Raw genomic sequence first — 19,173 nt, forward strand, 5'->3', positions numbered from 1 at the left:
ATGGCTGAATTAGTTCACAGCTCCAACAACAGTGCTTTAGTTTCCCAATTTTTCTACATCTTCTCTGACATTGGCCAATTTCCTTTTACGTCATCTTAGCCAGTCTGATAGGTGTGAATTGGTACCTTGGAGTTGCTTTAATTTGCATTTCTCTTATCAATAATGATTTGGAGCATTTTTTCATATGACTATAACTAGCTTTTATTTCTTTATCTGAAAACTGCCTGTTCATTTATGAATTGGGGAATTACTTGAAATCCTTTAAATTTGATTCAGTTCTCTAACATTTTCTTTTTCTTTCTTTCTTTTTTGTTCTTTTTGCAAGGCAATGTGATTAAGTGACTTGCTGATGTTTCTACAGTTAGAAAATTATAAAAATTTGAGACTAGATTTGAAGTCATGTAGTCCTAACTCCAGGACTGGTACTCTCTCTACTGAGCCACCTAATTGCCCCCAGTTCTCTATACATTTTAGAAATGAGTCCTTTGCCCAAGAACAACAAACAGAAAGAGAAATTTTATTTAAAGTAACTACAGACAACATTAAATACTTGGGAATTTACCTCCCAGGACAAACTCAAGAATAATTATAACACACTTCTCATCAAACTAAAGTCATATTTAAAGAATTGGGAAATCTCAATTGCTCATGGAAATTAGAAAAATATCAATTGCTTGAAAGAATATAATAAAAATGATAATTCTACTCAAATTAATTTGCTTATTCTTTGCCATACTAATCAAACTACCTAAAACCTATTTTTCCAAGCAAGGAAAAATAGTAACAAAATTAATCTGTTCAAAAGTTCAAGATTACAAAGGGAACTGATGAAGAAAATGTAAAGGAAAGTGGCCTACTCTATCAGTTCTAAAACTATACCAGAAAGCTGCAATCATCAAAACTGCCTAATTCGGGTTAAGAAATAAAGTGGATTAGCTATTTTAAAGAAAAAAACAGTAGCACAGGCTGCTGGGTGAAATAGTGGATAGAGCACTGGCCCTGGAGTCAGGAGGCCCTGAGTTCAAATGTGTCCTCAGACACTTAATTACCTAGCTGTGTGACCTTGGGCAAGTCACTTAACCCCATTGCCTTGCAAAAAAAAAATAAAAAAAACCTAAAAAAAGAAAGAAACAGCAGCAAATGACTCAGTAGTTTACTATTCAATGAATCCAAAGTCATTAAATTCTGGGTTACGAACTCAGCATTTGACAAAAATTGTTGGAAAAACTGGAAAAATGGTATGACAAAAACTAATCATAGACCCACAACTCACACAGTTTGTTATTTTCCAAATAAAGGACACTCACTCAATTTCCAATTCTTTGCCAAAAAAGGCAAAAGGGCTGCTATGAAAATTTTTGTACAGGTGATGTTTTTAGCCTTTTTTCATAATCTCTTCAGGGTATAGGCCTAGTAGTGGTATTCCTGGATCAAAGTGTATGCATATTTTGGTTGCCCTTTTGGTATAATTCAAAATTGCTCTCCAGAAAGTTTGGAGACTTCACAGCTCCATCAACAATGTATTAGTGTCCAGGATTTCCCACATTCCTTCCAACAATGATCATTGTCCTTTCTGCTCATACTGGCCAGTCTGATGGATGTGAGGTGCTGTCTCAGAGATACTGTAATTTGCATTTATCTAATAAGTAATGATTTAGAGCAATTCTTCATATGACTATGGATTTCTTTGATTTCCTCAACTGTAAATTGCCTTTGCATATTTTGACCATTTGTCAATTGGAGAATGGCTTGTTTTTTTGAAAATTTGACTCAGTTCTCTGGATATTTTAGAAATCAGTCCTTTGTCAGAAATATTAGTTGTAAAAATTGTTTCCTATTTTACTACATTTCTTTTGATCTTGGATACAGTAGTTTTGTCTGTGCAAAAGCCTATTAATTTAATGTAATCAAAATTATCTAGTTTATTGTAAATGATGCTCTCCATCTCTTCATTGGTCATAAACTGCTTCTCTTTCCATACATCTAACAGGTATACTACTCCTTAATCTTCTAGTTCACTTATAGCATTGTTTTGTTATGTCTAGATCCTGTATCCATTTTGATCTTATCTTGGTATAGGGCTTGAAGTGTTGGTCTAATCTAAGTTTCTTCTATACTTACTTCCAATTTTTCCAAAAGTTTTATTGAAGTGAGAGTTTTTATCCCAATGGCTGGACTCTTTGGGTTTATCAAACAGTGGAACACTATAATCATTTCCTGCTATTGAACCTAGTCTATTGCACTGATCCATGACTCTATTTCCTAGCTAATACCAGCTAGTTGTGAGGACCAATGCTTTATAATGTAATTTGAGATCTGATATGACTAAGCCACCTTCTTTTGCACTTTTATCTCACTGAATCCTTGGAAATTCTTGACTTTTTATTTTTCCATATAAATTTATTTGCAACTTTTTCTAACTCATTAAAGCATTTTTGGGAATTTTTATTGGTAGGGTACTAAACAAGTAGTTTAGTTTTGGTAGAATTGGCATTTTTATTATATTAGCTCGACCTATCCATGAACAGTCATTCTTTGCCCAGTTATTTAAATCTGATTTTATTTGTGTGAGCTGGTTTTATGAAAAAATAATATAAACCTATGGTCAGTTTGATTAAAAAAAAGAAAGAAGAAAACTAACTTGCTAATATCATAAGTTAAAAAGATGAACTCACCACCAATGAGGAAGAAATTAAAGTAATAATTCAGAATTATTTTTCCCAGCTCTATTCCAATAAATTTGACAATATAAGTGAAATGGATGAATATTTACAAAGATATAAGTTGCCCAGATTAAATGAAGAGGAAATTAAAAACTTAAATAACCCTATCTCAGAAAAAATTCAATAAGTGATTATTGAACTCCCTAAGAAAAAATCTCCAGGCCCAGATTGATTCACAAGTGAATTCTATCAAACATTTAAGGAACAATTTTTTCCAGTTCCATAGAAACTCTGTGGAAAAATAGGTTAATATGGAACTCTGCTTAACTCTTTCTATATCACCAATATGATGCTGATACTTAAGCCTGGAAGAGTTTAAACAGAGAAAGAAAATTATAGACCCATCCTCTTGATGAATATAGATGCAGAAATCTTAAATAAAATCTTAACAAAATGATTACAACAGGTTATCACTAGTATAATACATTATGGATTTATCACAGGATTTCTGGGTTGGTTCAATATTAAGAAAACTATTAGCATAATTAATTATAACAATAACAATCCTATTAAAAATCATATGATCATATAATAGATGCTGAAAAAGCTTTTGACAAAATACAGCACCAATTCTTACTAAAAACACTAGAGGGTAGAATTAAATGGATTGTTCCTCAGAATAATAAGCAGTATCTATCTGAAACCATCAACAAGGATTATTATTCAATGGGGAGAGGCTAGAGGCATTCCCAATAAGATCAGAGGTGAAGCAAAGATGCCCATTATCACCACTACTATTCAATGTGGTATTAGAAATTTTAGCTTCAGCAATAAGAGAAGAAAAAGAAATTGAAGGAATTAGAATTGGGAAGGAAGAGACAAAACACTCACTCTTTGCAGATGACATGATGGTATTCCTAAAGAATTCCAAAAAATCATCTAAAATCTATTAGAAATAATTAACAACTTTAGCAAAGTAAAAGGATATAAAATGAACCTTCATAAATCCTCAGCATTTCTATATATGAGTAGTATTATACAACAGAAAGATCTAGAACAAGAAATCCAATTCAAAGTAAGCCCAAACTATAAAATATCTGGGAGTCTACCTGACAAGGCAGAATCAAAAAATTTTGAAAAATTTTACATTCATTAAAACATTATTTTTGGGGTGGCTAGATGGTGGGGCGGCTAGGTGGCACAGTGGATAAAGCACCGGCCCTGGAGTCAGGAGTACCTGGGTTCAATTCTGGTCTCAGGCACTTAATAATTACCTAGCTGTGTGGTCTTGGGCAAGCCACTTAACCCCATTTGCCTTGCAAAAAAATACTTTTATGTATTTCTTTCCCATGACATGCCCATCAAGTGGAGAATAGCTAACAAAAGTTCTAATATATAATTGTAATGGTGTACTATTTTGTTATAAACAAATGATGAACAAGTTGGTCTCAGAAAAACCTGGATAGACTTACATGAACTGATACAAAGTGAAATGAGTTCAATCGGGACATCATTGTACACAGTAGAAAAAATCCTATAAGATAACAAAACGAACAATTTAGCTATTATCAATTATAAGATCCAAGGCAACTCTGAAGGATTTTTGAAAAGTACTGCATATTCCCAGAGGAAGAACTGATGAAGTTTGAATATAGACATAACCATAGTTTTGTAAATGTTTTGTCTTTAGGTTTTCTTTTTTATGCCACGACTGATATGAAAATATGTTTTGAATGATTACATCTCTATCAATGGTTTTAATTAGTCAGAAGCAAAACAGTCTTTTGAGGAAAAAAAGTAAAAGTTGAGACAAAGAAATAAATGGAACAAAATGGAGGGTGGTAAATTCTCAGTAATAATAAATTGTGATTAGAAAGTGAAGAGCTCCCTCATAATAAAACTGAAGTGGATAGGTGAATGAATAAGAAATAAAAATCTCACAATATGAAGCGTATTGAAGACACTAAAACAGCTGAAATAAAGAACTTTATTTTGATGCAACTGAGTTACAAAAAGGTAGAATTAATGATTTCTCATGAACAAAAGCAACAAAAGAGCTACTTAAAAGATATAATTAGGGAAATAACATTTTGCTGAGAGGACCATAGCTAAAGAAGCAATTTCAAAATATTTTATATCATTTCTCTGATAATGGCATTATTTCGCAAATACATAGAGAACTGAGTCAAATTTATAAAAAAAAAGGTAAGTGGTTTCCCAATTTAAGAAATGTTTAAACTATATGAAAAGTCAGCTTTCAGCCAAAGAAATCAAAATGTTCTATCATCATTAAAAAAATATTCTAAACTTTGGACTTTCAGTCAAGATGGTAGAGAGAAGCCAAGAAGTTTTTAAAGCTCTCCTGAGATTCACTCAGAAACAGCATTAATCAAACCTCTAAAAAAAGATTTTTGGAGGAAAATAATACATAATCTAGAAAGATAAGTTACAGGGAAGTGTGAGTGTACTCAGGGCAGAAAACAAAAAACCAGCACACAGCAAGGGGTGAGGTGAGGACTAACCTAGAATTCTCAGCTGTGGGAGAGATCTTTGGGGGATTTCCTTGGAGTTCAGGCACAACAATTCAAAGTGGGTGACTGGGCAAACTCTAAAAGTGGTGCCCAAGATCCCAATTCATCTGGTATGGTTGGACTGGACCTCTTTCCCAGATAGTGATCCCCTGGCCTTCCCAGCCCAGAGATCCAGGTCAATGACTAAGCTACCGGCCTTCCCAATGACCCAGGGAGTGGGCAGCTGGCATCTCCAATGAAGATGGTCCAGAGAGTAAGTCACTGGCATTCCTTATCAGTTGGTCCAGTAAACAACCCTTATAATTCCTAATACCTATTTACTCAGACCAGTAATCAAGCTTGCAGGTCTGTGAAAAGGCCCCTCTTTCAATACAAGAACCTTGGAATAGGACCCAATACCTAATCTCAAAATGAGTAAGACAGGTCATAGAAAAGTAAGATCTATTGAAAGTTACCTTGGAGATAAGAATAGGTAAAACACCATCTCAGAAAAGGATAGTAGAAGGCATAATTCATGTATAGCTGCAGAAGAGAGTATAAAGTTTTTCTCCAGCACAGAAAGACTTCTTAAAGGAACTCAAAAGGGATTTTAAAAATCAAGTGGAAAAATTCAAAAAAGAAATCAAAGAGAAGTTCAAAATCTTGCCACAAAAATTGAAAAAAGAAAAAATCTTGTAAAACTGCAATTATGCAAACAAAAAATAAAATGGATCAAATGAGTAAGACATTGCAAAAGCAAAATGAAGAATTTAATTGCTTTAAATATAGTATAAACTGAGAATAGTGAAATTTTATGATGCCATGACATTAAGAATCAATAAAACACAATGAAATAGTAGAGGAAAATGTAAATTACCTAATTAATAAAATAACTGATCAAGAAAGTAGACACAAGAGAGATAACTTAAAAATTATTGGTCTATCAGAAAAGCACAAACTGAAAGAGAGTATGCATAATTCAAGAAATCATTAAGGAAATATGCCCTGATATCCTGGAATCAAAGGTTAAAATAGTCATTGATATAATACACTAACCACCTCCTAAAAGGGATCCCAAAATACAGGAATATCAGATCAAGGAATAAATCTAGCAAACAAGGAAAAGAAACAATTCAAATACCAAGGAGTAACAGTGTGAATTATATAGAATTTAGTATAAACAGCCTGGAGGACAATGTATCTTAAATTACAACCAAAAATCAACTACTCAGCAAAATTGTGCATGCTCTTTCACAGGAAAAGATGCACATTTTATAAAATGAGTGACTTTCAAACTTTCCTGATGAAAAGACCAGTCATAGAGGAAACTTAAGAGATATACGAAAAGGTAAACAGGAAAAAAGACTATTATTCAATAAGATTAAACTACTTACATCCCCATATGGGAGAAACATTCTCATAATTCTTGAGAATTATATTAAAAGGCAATATACTTATGCTATGGTTTTGATGGGATGATTAAAAAATTAAGCCATTAAAAAAGTAGGAGATTGTAATTTAACAGAAGGAAGGAGGAGGCAAAAAAATGGTATTTCATCACTTGAAGAGGAACAAAGGACCTATAACAGTAGAAAAAAAGAAGGGAGCAGGTGAGAGTTGTTTGAATGTTACTTTCATTGCATTTGATTCAAAGAGGGAATAAAACATACATTCAATGGGGCTTAGAAATTTATCTTACCATTCAGGCCATAGGAGAGAAAAGGGGGAGATGAGAATGAGACATTGATTGTAGGGACGAAATGAAGAAGGGGAAAAAGAAATGGGGGGGAAGGTAGAGTAGCTGATAGAAGTAAAATACTGGTGAGAGGGGACAGAGTGAAAAAATGAAGAAAAGTACAAATGGAGGGGAGATAACATGGAGGTCAATAAAAAATTAGAAATTATAACTGTGAATTTGATGGAGTGTACTCTCCCATTAAACAGAGGTGGATTGTAGAGTGAGCTAAAAATATGAATCCTATTATATTCTGTTTTGAAGAAACATTTAAAGAAGAGAGAAACACACTGAGTAAAGATGAAAAGTAATAGTATATTTCAAATGAAGTGTTTAAAATAAAGCAGGGGAAACAATCTTTATCACAGATAAATCAAATGAAAAAGCAAATATCATTAAAAGGAAAAAAGAAATTAAATTGTACCATAAAGAATGAAGTAATTTTAGTACTAAACATATATGAAGCAAGTGGTATAGCATCCGGATTCACAATGGATAAACTAAATGAATTACAGCAGGACATAGCAAACCCATGCTATTAGGGAACTTCAATATCACTCTCTCTGAATTAGATAAATCTAACCATAAAATAAGAAGTAAATAAGGCAGTAAAAAGAATATTAGAAAAATTAGACTTCATAGACTTCTGGAGAAAGTTTAATGAGGATAGAAATAAATATCCCTTTTTCTCTGTGGTATATGACACCTACACAAACATTGATCATTTATTAGTGCATGAAAACCTCATGATCAAATGAAGAAAGGCAGAAATATTAAACACATTCTTTTAAGATCAAGACATAATAAAAATCATGTGCAATAAAGGGTCTCTTGAGAAAAAGACCTAATATTAAATGAAATTAAATCCCCTCCTTTTAAAAAAATGAGTGAATCAAACAACAAATCAAAGAAGTAATTAATAATTTCATCTAAGACAATGGCAATAAGGAGACAACATACCAAAATATGTCAGTTATATCCAAATTACTTATTTGGAAAAGTTGTATAGCTCTAAATGTTTACATAAAGAGGAGATCAATGAACTCAGCATAGAACTGAAAAAACTAGAGGAAGTGAAAATTAAAAATTCCCAATTAAATATAAAATTAGAAATGCCCAATTTTTTTAGGGTTTTATTTTTGCAAGCCAATGGGGTTAAGTGGCTTTCCCAAGGCCACACAGCTAGGTAATTATTAAATGTCTGAGGCTGGATTTGAACTCAGGTACTACTGACTCCAGGGCCAGTGCTTTATCCACTATACCACCTAGCTGTCCCTCCATTGCATCACCTAGCTGCCCCTAGAAATACCCAATGTACTATATTTCTTTTGATCTTGGTTACAGTGATTTTGTCTTTGTAAAAGCTTTTTAATTTAATGTAGTCCAAATTATATATTTTGTTTTGAATGATGTGCTCTATCTCTTCCTCACTTAAAAACTGTTTCCCTTTCCATATATCTGACAGGTAAACTACTCCTTGATCTTCTAGTTTGCTTGTAATAGTGTTTTTATGTCTAAATCTTGTAAATCTACGTAAATTGAACTACTTAATTAGTGCCATATCTATTAAACAATCATTTTTTTACAAAGGTAGTAGATAGTGACAAAATTTATCTGAAGAAAGAAAGGTCATGAATATCAAGGGAATAGATGAAAAAATAATGAAATGGTCTGGGTCCTAGTCATACCACATCAAACATTTATATTATAACATTATTATATATTTCAAAGGAATAGCAAGTTTTGTATTATAGCTTTTTGGCATCGTGAATAATCATATTTTATTATATTATGTTATGAAAATGCTTGTTTTATGCCATGAATTAAAAATAAAATGAATGATTTAAAAATTAAAAGGTGTAAGGAAAACTCACTAACTTAGCTAAAAGTACTAAAGATATTTCAATGCTAATAAAGAAGTAGAAACGAATTTGAGGGACATTAGCAAAAAATACCCTTTTTTAATTAATGCAAGATAGTTATTATATGGCTTTGGAGATTGACAAGAAATGTAATTTCTGCTATTGTGCACAAAAAAAGCCCACTAAGTTTGAATATATAATCAGAGAATGTAAACACTAGCAAATCTTTGGAACTTGTCTCCACTGACTTCCTACTTCTAGAATGAGATAATAAGCATATTAGCTATAAATTAGTTGCCACTGACTCTATCATAAAGTTTGCAGCTTTCCCAACAATCTCCCAGTGCTGTGTATATGTATTTCTCTAAAATCCCAATTGCAAGACCATTTATTTATATATTCAAACATCTAAATTTCAATTGCATATAGGTAAGTGAATTTCCTACATAATAGCAATAGTTCCAACCAGTGAATATAATTTGAGGGAAATCATAATGTTGAGAGTGAAGAATCAAGTGCCTTAGACTTAGCTTCAGAGAAATACATATTTAATGAAGTAGGAAGAGGATTCAATAAAAATGAGGAAAATAGCTTGGTCAATAAAAGAAGCTAACTAATGCATCTGATTTTCCCAATCATACTGTTGGGGCATACAATCATAGTTAATCAGGTCTAAGACTCTCATGAAAAATAATTATTATCAAATCCATTAAAAATAAATAAATTCAATTGAGATGAAGACCAAATGGAATACCAGATCTTGGTACACATGGCCTCTTGGGAAAAATTATGGAAATAGTACCAACCATTCATGGGACTACCTTCATGGGTAAAAGGACTTGGGATGAGCATTTCTTCCAGAGACAGAAAAAAATCTGGTAGTTTCCTATTTTATTTAAATGAATATTTATAAATGCATGTCATTTGTTTCTATCCAAAGGAGAAGTGCTGCTAGCCCCTCTATAATTTTTGTATTCTGGAACAAAATGCCTACTTCCCTGAAATAATAACCTCTTTGTATATACCTGCACAGATGTCATGGGAGGAGATAATTTTACTCACAAAAAGTTCAAAAATATCAAAGGCTGCATGAATGTTTTGATCTAAGAAAATAATAATTTATTTGATAAATACAGAATTAGAAAAAACTGCTTTTGCGTGTACAGGACAATTTCATTTAAAAGCAAAGACATTTTTTTTAAGTCACATTGAAATGTAAATAATAATATGCACAGTACATCTAAGTTGAAATGTCTTATTAACTGGCTAGAAGTTTTAGATAGATGAGAGGGTAAAAGAATGAAATTAAAAATGTAGTTTTGAAGATGATTATCAAGGAAATAATAGATATTACCATCAAATAAGCTTGTTTCTTTGAGAGAGTAAATGCAGATTTAGAAGAGATGATTAAGAAGCTCACAGTCTAAGCTGACTTTCATTCAACTTGAGAACCCATCAAAATTTTATGATTTTCTCTTTTGGAACTGTAAAAAGGAGGTCAAAAAATGCTTTCCTTATGAATTTACCATAAAAGATTGCTAGCAAATAAGAAAATGGTGTTTTCAAATTTTATTCTGCTGCTTAAAAATAATTTTGGAAAAAAGTATCTCCAATGTTGAAATCAGATTCCTCCCCATCAATTAGAACAGAATATTATATCATATCAAGGAAAATAAGTAATGAAATACTGATTAATGGAAGCAGTGATGGTTTCAAAGTATTTTTAAAAATGCAATATTTATCTGGAATGCTTTTATGATTTGAAAGAAATTCAAATCACACTTGGGAAATATTTATTAGATAAAAATGGGATAATATTTATTATCCTTATAATGTCTTTTTAGTTCAACTGTTCAAAAATAGTTAAGTGCTTACTATGTGGAGAAACTATTTGTCCTTAAAAGAGACAATGCTTAGGACAAGTTTCATATAATATGATTATATCATCAATTCCAAAGGAATCAACTATTTTTTCTATATTTTAGCAATTTTTGTCCCACTTTTCAAATGGTCTGCTAGACATTTCAACAGGGATTGTTACAGACATCTTAAACTTAAAATAAACTCATAATTTCTTTTTACTGACTCAAACTTCCTCACATTTTTTTCCTATTTCAATTGATAGTACCACTTTTCTTCTACTCACCAGGGTTCAACACTCAGGAGTCATACTTTATTCTTCACTCTCACTTAATCTCCCATATTTCATCAGTTGTCAATTTTCTTTAGTTTTTTCATACTCTATATCTCTTACATCAGCCTCCTTTTCTTTGTCTCACATTACAATGTAAGGGACTGTCTTTTGTTCCCCCCCCCCGCAACACTCAAGACAGTTTCTAGTACATAATATGCACTTAATAAATGTTTGGTAATTGTGTGACTGATTTTTCTATAAGATTCTATAAAATTAAAGCCTTGAAATTGATTTTTCTAAATATTCTATATATTTAAAGTATTGGAATTAATCTGAGTTTGTATATTGCCTCAGGTATGAATGAGCCATGTGATCCAGCAAAAGTGATTCAAGTAATTTTCTTACCAGCAGTTTCAAGTTTCCTTATTAGTAAAAAATGGATAATAATATTATAATGTTATCTACAACATATCTACAACATTTTACATGGGGATAAAATGAGATTACATTCATAGTTCTTTGTAAACTTAAGTGCTAAATAAAATTTGGTTATTGTTATTAATATTACTTATGTCTTATTCACTCTTCTTTATCTCTTGACTAGAACTTGCAATAGCCTCCTGACTGGTCTCTTAAGTTACAGATTGTTTTCCCTCTAAAATATCCTTCATATAGCTGCCAAATTAATTTTCCTAAGACTAAGAATTGGACCTTGTAACACAGGCCCAATAAGTTCTATTGGTTCTCATCCCCCCCATAGGATAAAATACAAAATTTTCTGTTTGACATCCAAAGCCCTTTGCAATCTGGCTCCAGTTGATTTTCACATTGATCCCATCCCCACATTCTAATTTCTCACTAAACAATTCTCCTTAATGTTAGCCATATATGATCATGTCTCCCATTTATTTGTCCTGCTTTATCTCTACTTATTAGAGTTCCAAGTACTCGTCAAAATTTCTCTAAAATAACTTTGCCTTCAATGAATTTTTTTTATTATTCCCAGTTATTGTCCTTTATTATTTTCTCCTCCCCTGGGGTAGGTGGGTGCTGCAGTCAATAAAACACTGAAAATGAAATCAGGAAAACTCATCTTGAAGAGTTCAAGGTTGACATTAGTTAATAGTGGTGTAACTCTGGGCAAGTCACCTAATTCTGTTTGCCTCAGTTTCTTGACCTGTAAAAATGAGTTGGAGAAGGGAATGGCAAACCATTTCTGTATTTCTGTCCAGAAAACACTAAATGGAATCACAGTCAGACAAAATTAATTATCCTGCGACTATCTTATTTTTAATCTATTAAGCTATTTTATTTTATCTCTATTATATTTCCCAAAGAATATACATTCCTTGTGGACAAGAACTATATAACTTCATTACTTAATTCCCAAAGGCTTCGTATAGTATCTGGGATGAAGTAGATTCTTGACACACTCTTGTTGATTTGTACAGTCTAATAAGTAGAAAAGCATTAAGGAGCTTTTCATACTTTGTAATCATAACTTTTCATCAGTATATATATATATATATATATATATATATATATATATATATATATATATATATATATATATAAATTAATAATATGTTAAAATGAATAGCATTTATTGATGAAGATTGTAATCTGAACATAAATATATTTAATAAATTATAAAATTTAGGGGCAGATAGGTGGCATAGTGTATAAATCACCGGCTTTGGAGTCAGAGGTACCAGGGTTCAAATCTGGTCTCAGACACTTAATAATTACCTAGCTGTGTGGCCTTGGGCAAGCCACTTAACCCCATTTTCCCTGCAAAAACCTAAAAAAATAAAATAAAATAAAATGTATTTATTTGTGAATTAATTTCAGAAACATAAAAATGCCATGTTTCTATATGAGTATTAAAATAGTTATGAGTATTAAAGGTGTTTAAAAGATGTTGAACAATGTTATCTACATATTTATTCTCATTAATTCTATGTAATATGATTCATATGAACTTTAAAAGTCATAGGATGAGTTAAAGTAATAATCTACACTGTCAAGTTATTAAGAGAAAGACAAAAATTTTCCCATAAATTACCTAAAGTAATCTGTGAAGGTGACAGCTTAATGAAGAATTGTTCAAAGTTCTCCAATACTTCCTAAACCTTAGGGTAGAAAATATATAATCTCAGTTCCATAAGAATCTGTTAACATTTAATGTTTTAAAAATCATAGAAGGATTGGTATTGGTTTTGGTTTTTGTGGCTATGTAGCACATATTCAAGGCTGAGGAAATGAAAAAATAGGAAAAAACTTTCTACCAAGTGATCTACCAAAATAGAATCAAAATAAATGTTTGTTGATTGAGTGCCTGCAGGACTGCTGCATAAAAGCTCAGGTCTTTCAAATCCATTTTCAAAATTCTACTCATTCCCTTGTACCATTTTCATGAGTGTTTGTGTATGTGTGTATGTGTGTGAGCATATAAGCATTTCTTTCTCTAGAGATTTTTAAAAAAATTATTATCATTTAATTTTATCCATAATAGTAGGCATATATTGTCTGCCTGACCTTCATTAGTTATCATTTGAACCAATCCTTTTTTTCTTCACCTTGAGGTGAAATTGAGGGTTGTTTGAAAAACTCAGTAGAGGAAGGATAATAATTGTGTAAACAAAAATCCCATTTCCATGGACTAAAAATAAAAGAATTCAAAGAAATAATTATTACATTCCTTGGAGAAGCATGGAATAGGAATAGATTTTATGACTATTTGCCATTATTTTCTATGACCCTATAGAAGTTGAAAAATGACCTTTTTTCCTCCTCTTTTTCTATTTTCCATTCATTTTCTATCCTTTATTTTCTCTTTTCTTGGTTCTTTGTATCTTTATCTTTATGACCAATTCTGGTGTTTGAAAGTTCTATTTCACTTGGGAAATAGCATTTTTTATTTTAAAAAAAATTGAAAAATAGTTTTTTTTAAGTTTAACAATTCTGTTTTCATATTATCTTAAGAGATGATATCTACAAATTATATTAAATAGCATCTAAAGAACACAACTAGGGCCAATGTCTCTGCTATCAGTCACTGGATGCCTAGATCTGCCACTCCTTGCCATGACTTACTACTACCTGTGTGACTCTCATTGTCATTAGTATTCTGAAGACTGAACATCCTTTGAAGATGTAGGTAATGCCTATACCGTTTTTGATTTTCCATTCCATTTTGACAGCTATCTACAATTCTTTAGGCCAATATCTATGTGTGGGGGGAAAGGTTATTTCAGAGAGAAATATTGATGGTCAAATAATTTAGGCAGTATGTTTTATAGAAACAAGACTTTTTCCATCAAAGTGAAGGACTATTTCCAAATTTAATTGTTCATTAAATGAAGCTAAATTTCTTGATGTTGTGCATCCACTGACTTATGTGTATAAGGATATTCATAACAGCTCTTTTCTCATGGTAAGCAACTGGAAATTGAGGGGATATTTTTCTTTTTTTAATTTTAATTTGCATTTTTATTTATTTGTGCATTAATAAAATCGTCTTATTGTAAAAGTAAATATAATCCCCCTTCCCCCACCCAAAAAAAAAAAACTCACAAGAAAGAAAGTGAAAGAAAGAGAAAAAAATGTGCTTCAGTCTGTGTTTAGATACCGTCAGCTCTTTGTCTGGGGTGGGTTGCATTATTTATCATTTTCTATAGTGCTGTTGCTGATTGTAATTCACTCCATCCATTCCTCCTCACTGCCATTTATTATATTTGCTCTCTTGTCATGGACCCAGCTCTGGACCTTAGCCACCTATGGGCTAGGAGACTCCTGGGGGTGTGAACCCGCCCACATGGGTGCTGGGAATGCCTCAGTAACAGGAGTGGCTCCGCCCATGAGGGAGGAACAGGGGAGGAGCTCGGGGGAGGAGCTGAGGACTATAAAAGGGATGGGGCTGGGGAAGAGGAAAGCCATTTTTCCCTGCTATATAAGCAATAAAGACCTGCTTGTTAGACTACAACCAGGTGCTCTGTCCAGTTATTGCCCTCCATCCCCCAGGAGGGTCCGTGCGTCCAAAGACCTGGGAAAGGTATATATCCAGGTGAAGGCTCGGGATAGGTCCCCTAGCAAGCTCTCCTTTCACTGTGTTCCTCATCAAAAGTGTGCTGTGGGATAGCTGAGTGATGCAGGGGACAGAACACTGGCCCTGGGGCCAGAAAGCCCCAAACATGCATAACACCCCACAGACCCAGCAACCATGCAGCCATATGGTCCCAGTCAGGCCTCCCAGTCCCACCACCTTGCAAAAAGTTAAAAACAAAATGTGTTGTATCTAACAGCCCTCTTGCAGAATCTACCTCTCCTCTATCACCTATATCCCCCTATCCCTCTCCTGTCCCCTTTATCTCCTTTTTCCTCTAGATTTTTATACCTTATTAAGTAGTATGTGTATTATTTCCTCTCTGAGTCATTTCTGATGAGAATGAAGGTTCCCTCATTCCCCCTAATGTTTCCACCTTCCATACCATTGCAAAATCTATTTCTTGACACTTTTTGATTAAATATCTTAGTCTATTCTACCTCTCCTTTCCCTTTCTCTCAGTACATGTCGTTTTTACCCAGTGATTCTATTTTTATCATATATTTTACCTTTTAATTCAGCTCCCCCCCTGTGCCTTGTCTATATATGCTCCTTGTAATTGCTCCAATAAATGAGAAAGTTCATAAGAATCATCTTCCCATGCAGGAATACACACAATTCACCACCATTAAATCCTTTATAATTTACCATTCTAATCCAACATCTCTATGCTTCATACAAGTACTGTACATGAAGACCAAACTTTCTGTTCAGCTCTGGTCATTTCAAGTGAAGCATTTGAAATTCCCCTGTTTCATGGGAAGTCCATCTTTTCCTGTGAAGAGGATGTTTAGTTTTACTGGGTAACTGATCCCTGGTTGCATTCCAAGCTCTTTTACCTTCTGGAATATTATATTCCAAGCCCAATGAGTCCTTAATGTAGTTGCTGCTAAGTCTTGTGTTATCCTGATTGTAATTCCACAATATTTGAATTGTTTCTTCTGGCTGCTTGTAATATTTTATCTTTGAATTGGAAGTTCTGGAACTTGATTATAATATTCCTAGTTGTTTTGGATCTCTTTCTGGAAGATATGGGTGGATGCTCTCAATTTCTATTTTGCACTCTTCTAGGATATCAGGGCAATTTTCCTATAGAAATTCTTTAAAAATGAAATCAAAGCTCTTTTCCTAATCATGACTTTCAGGTAGCTCAATAATTTTAAAATTGTATCTTCTGGATCTTTTTTCAAGGTCAGTTATTTTATCAATGAGATATTTCACATTTTCTTCCAGTTTTTCAATCTTAAGATTTTGTTTAATTGTATATTGATGCCTTGCAAAGTCACCAGCTTCCTTTGGCTCCATTTTACCTTTTAAATATTTGTTTTCTTCTGAGAGTTTTCTTATCTCATTTTCCATCTCGCCAATTCTGCTTTTTAAGGAATTCTTATCATTAACTTTTTGAACTGCTCTTTCCATTTGACTTAAACTAGTTTGTAACATTTTGTTTCCTTCAACATTTTTTTGAATTTCCTTCACCAAGCTACTGACTTGGTTTTCATGTTCTTCCTGCAATTCTCTCCTTTCTCTTTCCAATTTTTCCTCAACCTCCCTTACTTTATTTTCAAAATCATTTTTGAGCTCTGCTATAGTTTGAGGCCAATTCCTTTTTTTGAGGCTTTAGATGCAGAAGTTTGGATTTTGTCATCTCCTAGTATGTATTATGATCCTCCATGGGACCAAAGTAATTGTCTATGGTCAGGTTCTTTTTCTCTGTTTACTCATTGCCTGAGGCTGTGCCTGGTTTGGGGGTGTTTCATGAGATTTTGAGTATTACTGAGACACTTCCACATAGACCTCAGTAGGTAAGGCTCTGACTTTCTCTTCTGCCTGTGCACTTGTCTGTGGATAACCACAAGTACACCCCTCTGCCCAGGATCTATGAGGAGGGTAGCTGCTCTCTGGCATTGTGGGACCCAAGACTGTGTGTCTGAGGTCTGAATATGGACACAGCACCAGAGTCCTGTCCCAGGGACAGAAGAAAGAAATCAGCAGTTTCCCTCTACTCCCTTACCTTCTGTGGGCTGAGAACTCTGGGAGCAGTGAGTTTTCTCACAGATCTGTTGGTTGTGCATGCTTCTGTTTCCTGGGATCTGGACTGCACTGAGAGCCATAGTTCCCCTGAGGGTTGTAGTTGCACTGAAGACCACAGTAGCCTGGGTTCTGCACTCCATCTGGCAGAGGTTCCCCCATTGGTCTTACAAGTTGTGCTTGGTATTCCCTGGGCTAGCAGTACAGGAAACTGCTTCTGCTGCCAGGAGCCAGAGCTCCCAGGGTCCCAGGAGCCCCATGGGCTCTTTCCAGACAGCTCCTTCACTCCCATCCATCTAGCTGTGCTGCCACCTCTTCCAACCTCATGGAACAGAGCCTTCCCACAATCTTCCAGGTTATCATGAGCTGGAGAATTGACTCACTGGATCTTTCTGTGGATTCTGTCTCTTGAAAATTTCATAAGTCATAATTTTAAGGTATTTGAAAAGTTTTGGGGAGAGCTCCTGGGAAATCCTGTCCTCATACCACCATCTTGGTTCTGCCTATCCCAAATTGAGGGGATATTCATTAGTTAGGAAATAGCTGGACAAATTGGGGTATATGATTAAGATGAAATGCTATTTTGTTATAAGAAATGATGAACAATATACTCTGGGTAAAAAAATTAGATGAACACATGCAATGGGATATGTACTATATAAAAAGTAAGAGCAATGTGATAAGATTATTTAGCTGTGAATGACATTTCTCTCAGTAAGTATGTAACCCAAATGAATTATGAAGAATCCCTCCCCAAGAAAGAACTGATAGTGTCTGAATACAGAATGAAATATTTTTTACTTTATTTTTTCTTGATATTTCTTTTTTTGTTTACTTTTTTTATTACTTTTATTTATTTAAGGCATAAACTTCAGGACAGGTATTGTGTCCACTGCGCCACCTAACTGCCTCCATTATGTGTACTTTTACAACATGGCTATTGTAGTAATTCTTTTCATGTCTACATACTTTTTTCACATTTAATTTATTTTCCTGTTTAATATAATTAAAAATATATATATTTAATATATAAAAAATTCACTAGAGGGGCAGCTAGGTGGTGTAGTGGGTAGAGAAGCAATCCTGGAGTCAGGAGGACCTGAGTTCAAATCCAACCTCAGACACTTAATAATTGCCTAGCTCTGTGACCTTGGGCAAGTCACTTAACCCCATTGCCAAAAATAAAAAAAAACTAGAGTTAATTGGAATTAATGTAGTATTCCTTAAAATGATAAGCAGTATCCATCTAAAACAGTACCAAGCATTATATGAAATGGAGATAAGCTAGAAGAACTTTCAGTAAGATCAGGGTTGAAACAAGGATGCCTGTTATAACCATTATTATTTAATATTATATTTGAAATGTTAGGTTTAGCAATGAGAAGAAAAAAAATTGAAAATAAAAAAGTGAAGAAAACTCTTACTCTTTGCAAATGATGTGATTGCATACATATAGAACCCTAGAAAGTGATCTTAAAAAACCTTCTGGAAAGAATTATCAATTTTATTAAAATAAACCCTCATAAATTCTCAACCTTTCTATATTACTAACAAGTCACAGTAGTAAAAGATAGAAAGACAAATTCCACTTAACATAACTGTAGATGAAACAAAATCCTTGAGATTCTACCTCCCAAGGCAGAATCAGAAACTATATGAAAACTTTGAAAAACATTTCACTCAAATACAATCAACTATAAGTAACTGGGCAAATTTAAACTGCTCAGGATTAGACTAAATAAACATAATAAAAATGAAAATTCTACCTATTAAATTACTTATTCAATGCCATATCAATCAAACTCCCCAAAAAGTGCTTTATTGATGTAGAAAACATATTAACTAAATCCACAAGGAGAAACAAAAGTTTAAGAATATAGGGTAATTAATGAAAAAAATTGAAAAGGAAGGTCACCTAGGCATGCCAGATCTAAAATTTCATCATAAAGCATCAGTTATCAAAACTGTTTGGTACATACTAAGAAACAGAGTGGTGGATCAATGGAATAGATTAGCTACAAAAGAAACAGTAGTGAATGTCTATAGTAATCTGCTGTTTGATAAACCCCAAAATTCCAACATCTGGGATAAAAACTCACTTTTTGATAAAAAGTGATGAGAAAACTGGAAGAT

General features: G+C 33.2%; 1 pseudogene; it reads right to left on the reverse strand.

Moving 5' to 3' along the window:
* Positions 1–17,332, reverse strand: part of LOC141492230 (uncharacterized) — a 90,595-nt pseudogene extending 73,263 nt beyond the window's left edge.
* Positions 17,333–19,173: the final 1,841 nt, after the last annotated feature.

The sequence above is a fragment of the Macrotis lagotis genome, chromosome 6 (assembly GCF_037893015.1).
Source record: "Macrotis lagotis isolate mMagLag1 chromosome 6, bilby.v1.9.chrom.fasta, whole genome shotgun sequence".
In the NCBI taxonomy this organism is placed as follows: domain Eukaryota; kingdom Metazoa; phylum Chordata; class Mammalia; order Peramelemorphia; family Peramelidae; genus Macrotis; species Macrotis lagotis.